The sequence below is a fragment of the Oryctolagus cuniculus genome, chromosome 9 (assembly GCF_964237555.1).
Source record: "Oryctolagus cuniculus chromosome 9, mOryCun1.1, whole genome shotgun sequence".
Classification (NCBI taxonomy): domain Eukaryota; kingdom Metazoa; phylum Chordata; class Mammalia; order Lagomorpha; family Leporidae; genus Oryctolagus; species Oryctolagus cuniculus.
Window position 1 is genome coordinate 50,144,480 of NC_091440.1, and position 6,000 is coordinate 50,150,479.

Sequence of the window (6,000 nt, forward strand, 5' to 3'; positions counted from 1 at the left end):
AATAAAGATCTAACCAAACCCCCCTCCTGGCCTTAGATACTCAAGTCACCAAGAATATCCTGTTCCTTAGGGTGGGTGAATCCGTGCTTGGGCAGTATCTTCAGCTTTGGGTAGGATCTGGAATGTAGTACGTCTTTTTGTCTTGTTTTGTTGATTTGCTGCCTTCTGATAACAGAAACAGTTTATATAAGTGTACACACATGAAAGATCAATATTAAGGATACATTAAATGGTGGAGACCATGAGAATGGTGTTTTATAGCAGCCACAAGGAATACACCCATATTTAGGCAGAGGTGGTGGCCCTACAAGACCAAAAACAAAGGAACAGTGATCCCAGTTATCTGAGCCCTAGCATCCAAAAACCCCAGTAGTAGCAATTCTGTCCCATTTTGCAACTGAACACCAGCATTGGCACAGAGCCAATGTTACCCCACTAGGACAGAAGGACTCTGGATTAACTTCTACCCCTGTTTCTGAACCATATACCAAAGGCCCTAGAAACAAAACCTAGGACTACCCTAGGCTGAAGGAAAAAGTTTTAAAGTCGGTCACAGGAGCCACTAATGCATGGATACCATCATGGGTGCCTGCTGGGATTGGTCACAATTTTCTGGGTGGGAGACAGCATATAGTCAGTGGTGCATCAGGTCTGAGAGTGATATTTTGTTCTACAGAGATTCCGGTCACATAGGGGAGGATGCAGCCCAGTGTGCTCTTCTCTTGAAGGTGCCTTGTTTGTGGTGTGGCAAGGCAAAAGGACGTGCTTTTTCAAGAGACTGCCCACGAGTGTGGGGTTCCTGCAGGTCAGTCAGACCCTGGTGCAAGGGAAGAGCCTCCTCTGTGCCTCGCCAACATTGCTGCCATTTCCTAGTGTTTCTTGAGGAGGGGCTTTGTAGTGTTGAACCTCGCAGCTTCTCTCATTCTGCTTTATTAAGTCTCATTTGGGGATCTCAGTAAGACTCAGGTTTCCCTTTTATCCATCGCAAGGATCCCATATTCTTTCTCATTAGTATTTCAACACTGTGGTGCTCAGCAGGAGTGAGAGCTGCACTGGGGGCCTCTACTGGCAGCAGGTACTTGACCAAGGTGCAGAATACAAGGGAGTAGGGATCCTCTATAGTATCCTGTCTCAGGGCCCCAGCATTGGGTGGCCAGCTGCTTCCTTGCTCTCCTGGCACTTGGCTTTCTGAAATTTCTATTTCTTCATCTTTCTGGGATATCTAATTTGATGCACCAGATGAACTCTGCCAGATAGTCTGGGATTAAAGAGAAGGGCTAAGGGTGCCCCATCAGAACTGGAAAGTTTATAGAAACATCCCACTGGTTCTTAAGTTCACCTAGCAAAGTCCCTCAAGGGATCCCAGGCTCCTACAAAAGTTCCATCAGCATCGCTCACCGTGTCCCTCAGGCCCTCCTAGCAACTACCCAAAGAGCCCTCATGGGATCTTTGTGCCTTTTCTTCTCCACTCTATCACTGTGCTAAATACACCATACTGTTTGGTGAATGGATTTGTTAGCATTGAGATGGAGAGAGCTGAGAAGCCAAGAACCAGAATCCTCAACCATCCCACTAGTTCATCAAGAAATAGAATTTTTCCACCAGTTGGAACAACAGCCTCAGGTGTTATATTGGCAAGGAGAGCATTGCTGCAAAAGAAATTATTTCTGAATCTCTTCTGAGACTGTAAATAGATAGATCCCACAGTTGGTATTTAATGAGAGAAAATGAAATGTAGTTTTGTTTGAGGTAATTTTCCAGGGTGGAGAAAAGGCTTATGCCTCAGTGGTCATAGCTACTCCATTTGCAAAAAGGGTTTCTCTTTTCTAATTTAGATGGAAGGTAGGAAATGGGGCAGGCCAAGTTCTTTTATGGTTTGCATAAAGCATTAGAGGAGCAGATCGATTGTATCCTTGCTCTCAACATTTAAAATTGTGCCTATGTCATACATATTAATTATGTCTTTCTCATATACATTTTATCAATGGGGAGACTCTTTGGTTTCCATCACATTTATTGAGAAAATACTGCCTATGTGTAGACTACAAGCTGATTGTCTACAGACATTTTCTTGACTTTAGGTGATCAAATGTACAATTGTAAAGTAGCTCCTAAATGTTTGGTTAGTACCCTCCAGTAAATACATTTATTTCTAAATGTGTTGCATTTCTACTCAACAATTGACAGTATTGCAATTCAGGAAAATTCACCACTGGTAATGAGGAAATCATATTTAGAAAATTATAAGAATTGCTCTGACAATTTCATATCACCAGCATTTTAATTAGTTAATTCAATACTTTTTTGAATGTCTATTTTTGTTCTGCACTATGCAAAGTATGAAATAAACATTTAACAGGATTTAGAAATGATTTCTAGGATATTTTATCTAGTTGGTGATTCAAACCAAAAAAAAAAAAATAGGCATTTCTAGAAGGATGTATCTAGCTACTTAGGACCCAACTCTGTCTTAACAAATGTCTGGTTGAGGAGAGAAAAGCTGACATAATTTACATAGGAAGTCTATCTTTGTAATTTGTTATTAGGAAGAGACATGAAAACTTAGGATTTGTAAAGCAAACATATATCCTGAAAGAGAGAAAAAAATAAATCTGATGGGAAGAGACACATGAAGATGAGAAACTGAATATACACATATACTAATTCTGTTTCTTTATTTCCTAAGGAGGCTTAGCAGCCTCTTAAAAATCTGCTCTTGGAATAATCTAATATGTGTACTTGTTCAGAACTCAACACGCCTTCAGTTGAATTTTGTTTTATTAATGAATGGTGTCTCATAATAGCTGTTGACCAGGTGGCGGTAGGAATGCAGTTCTCATTGTGTGTGGGGTGTGAAATTAGTCAAATCTGTTCATATAGTTGTCATGGCAGTTGAGCTATATGCATTTTTCCTATGAAATGTGTTCACAGAGATGCCATTTATAAGGTTATACCATAATTATTTATGAAATAAATTTTTTGTGAAAAGTAAAAAACATGGAAGAAGTATAGTAGTGAGGAACAAATGTGATATTGGTGGAGCAAATATTTATATTGAGGGAATGCCTACAATTAAATATTTTCTGATAAAACAATATCATGGAATGATATCACATACTAAGTAATGCAACAAAGCCGGAATATGGTCGTAAGTGATTTGAAAGTCTCTTAAATCTTTTAAAGCAAGAGAAGCTGACATATTCATACATCTCACAGAACCATCTTTAAGGTCTCAAACATAAATCTTCCAGAAACTCCATGCTGAGTTTCAGCAGAATCTTTAAATGTACAGTGACAGGTAATTTAATTGAGGAAAAATGATAGCAGATATTTAGTCAAATTGGAAATGCTAATAAATACCTAGTATTATTCAAAATGCCAAATGTGTACTATTAATTTGAAATTAGTACTTAAGCAACCAAGATAAAAAAGATTGATTACAAAGCAATGAAAATCGGCCGGCTCAATAGGCTAATCCTCTGCCTGCGGCGCCAGTACACTGGGTTCTAGTCCTGGTTGGGGCACCAAATTCTGTCCCGGTCGCTCCTCTTTCAGTCCAGCTCTCTGCTGTGGCTCAGGAGTGCAGTGGAGGATGGCCCAGGTACTTGGGCCCTGCACCCGCATGGGAGACCAGGAGGAAGCACCTGGCTCCTGGCTTCAGATCAGCATGGTGTGCCGGCCGCAGTGGCCATTGAGGGGTGAACCAACGGAAAAGGAAGACCTTTCTTTCTGTCTCTTTCACTGTCCACTCTGCCTATCAAAAACAAAACAAAACAAAACAAAACAAAGCAATGAAAACAGTTTCCAAAAATATATTGGGGCTGGCACTGTGGCTTAGGGAGTAAAGCTTCCTCCTTCAGTGCCAGCATCCCATATGGGCACAGGTTCAAGTCCCTGCTGCTCAATTTCCCATCCAGCTATCTGCAATGGCCTGGGAAAACAGTAGAAGGTGGCCCAAAAGCTTGGACCCCTGGACCCAGGCGGGAGATCCAGAAGAAACTCCTGGTTCCTGACTTTGGATTGGCCAACCTCTGGCGGTTGTGGCCATTTGGAGAGTGAGCCAACAGATGGAAGACCTCTCTTCTTCTCTGCTTCTGCCTCTGGCCCTCTGTAAGTCTGTCTTTCAAAGTAAATAAATAAATCTTTTAAAAAAATATAGTGCAGTATATTTAAGTTTAAAATACTAAAAGAGGGACCGGCACTGTGCCAAAGTGGGTTAATGCCCTGGCCTGAAGCGCCAGCATCCTGTATGGGCACCGATTCGAAACCCGGCTGCTCCACTTGTGATCCAGCTCTCAGCTTTGGCCTGGGAAAGCAATAGAAGATGGCCAAAGTCCTTGGGCCCCTGCACCCATGTAGGAGACCTGGAAGAAGCTCCTGGCTCCTGGCTTCAGATAGGCGCAGCTCTGGTCATTGCGGCCATCTGGGGAGTGAACCAGTGGATGGAAGACCTCTCTCTCTCTCTCTCTCTCTCTCTCTCTGCCTCTCCTCTCTCTGTGTAACTCTGACTTTCAAATAAAATAAATAAATCTTTTTTTTTAAAAATAAAAAATAAATAAAATTGAAAGAAATAAAAACTCTTAGATATTATTGTGAAAGTACCAAGCATATATATATATATATATACACATATATATACACATGTTTATACATACACCTATATATATATATATATATATATGAGTTTGCTGTATTATTGGGCTGATTATATTTCTTCTTTCATACAAGTCTAGGAGCTTTGCAGAGTCACCCAGTATCTTAGTTCTTGATGCATTTCAAGGTACCTTAACAAAAGTAAGGATCTGCTAAAAAGTAATTGAGCATCTCCAGCATTGGAGTCTTTGAGACTTGGTCCATCATGACTGTGGAAAGTCATCTGAAGTTACTTCAGTTTGTATATGACCTTAGCCTTGCAATCATTGAAAAATAGGGATGCAATTATGACCATGTGAAACAAAACTTCATCACACTATGTATCTATAGGTAGTGCTTTTCTGTGAGCCAAGGTCGTTGTTTATTTATTTTTCTGAGTTTTAAGAGTTTGAAACTAAATTATCAGAATAATTATCTCATATCTGCAATTCCTATCTTGTGTGGGATTTGATATGCTCAACATTGTATTTGACAATTTTAAAAGGAATAGAAGTATTCTGACAATAGTATATTGACTAACTTTAGTTTCTATGGTCATCCTTGTGTGAAATTCATTGAATAACAAACAATTTATCATATTTTTACAACCATGGATTTCAACAATTTTTGCACCAAAATGAACATCTGTGTCACATTTCCCCATGAACTTTCTGAGTTAGTTTCATATATAATAGCAGTTTGCCTTTAAAAAAAAAAGAATTTGTAACAACATGGATGTATACCTTAAGAACATGGCAAGTGAAATAAACCAGTCACATCATGACAAATATTGTATGATCACACCTATTTGAGATGGATATAGCCTGGAGAAACTTCTGGATACACCTGGGAAGTATATGTATTCTATAATTTTAGGTTGACTACCATGTCTGTATTTGTTAGATCGGTTTGATCTATAGTATATACTTTTTAATACCTTCTGTGTCTTCGTTAATTTTATTTTTTCTAAAAAGTATTATACTCGGGATACTGATTAATTCTACGATTATTGCATTGTTGTCTCCTTTCAATTATGTTTTCTAAACTTACTTATTTACTTGGACGGCAGAGTGACAGAGAAAAAGAGGGAGAGACACAGAGAGAGAGATATTCCATCTGCTTGTAAAACCTCCAAACGCCTGAAACAGTCAGGTCAGGGTCAGAGTAATACCTGGAAGAAAGAACTCCATGTTGGTTTCCCATAAGGGTGGCAGGGAAATTGAGCCCTCCTTTTGCTGCCTTTCTGGAGAATTTAATCCATTAATATTCAAATCAGGATTGATTAGTTACTGAATGGACATGCTCTATTAATAAATTTGGTAATATCATGTGATTACTTTTAATGTAGGACTCTAGTCATAATTTTTG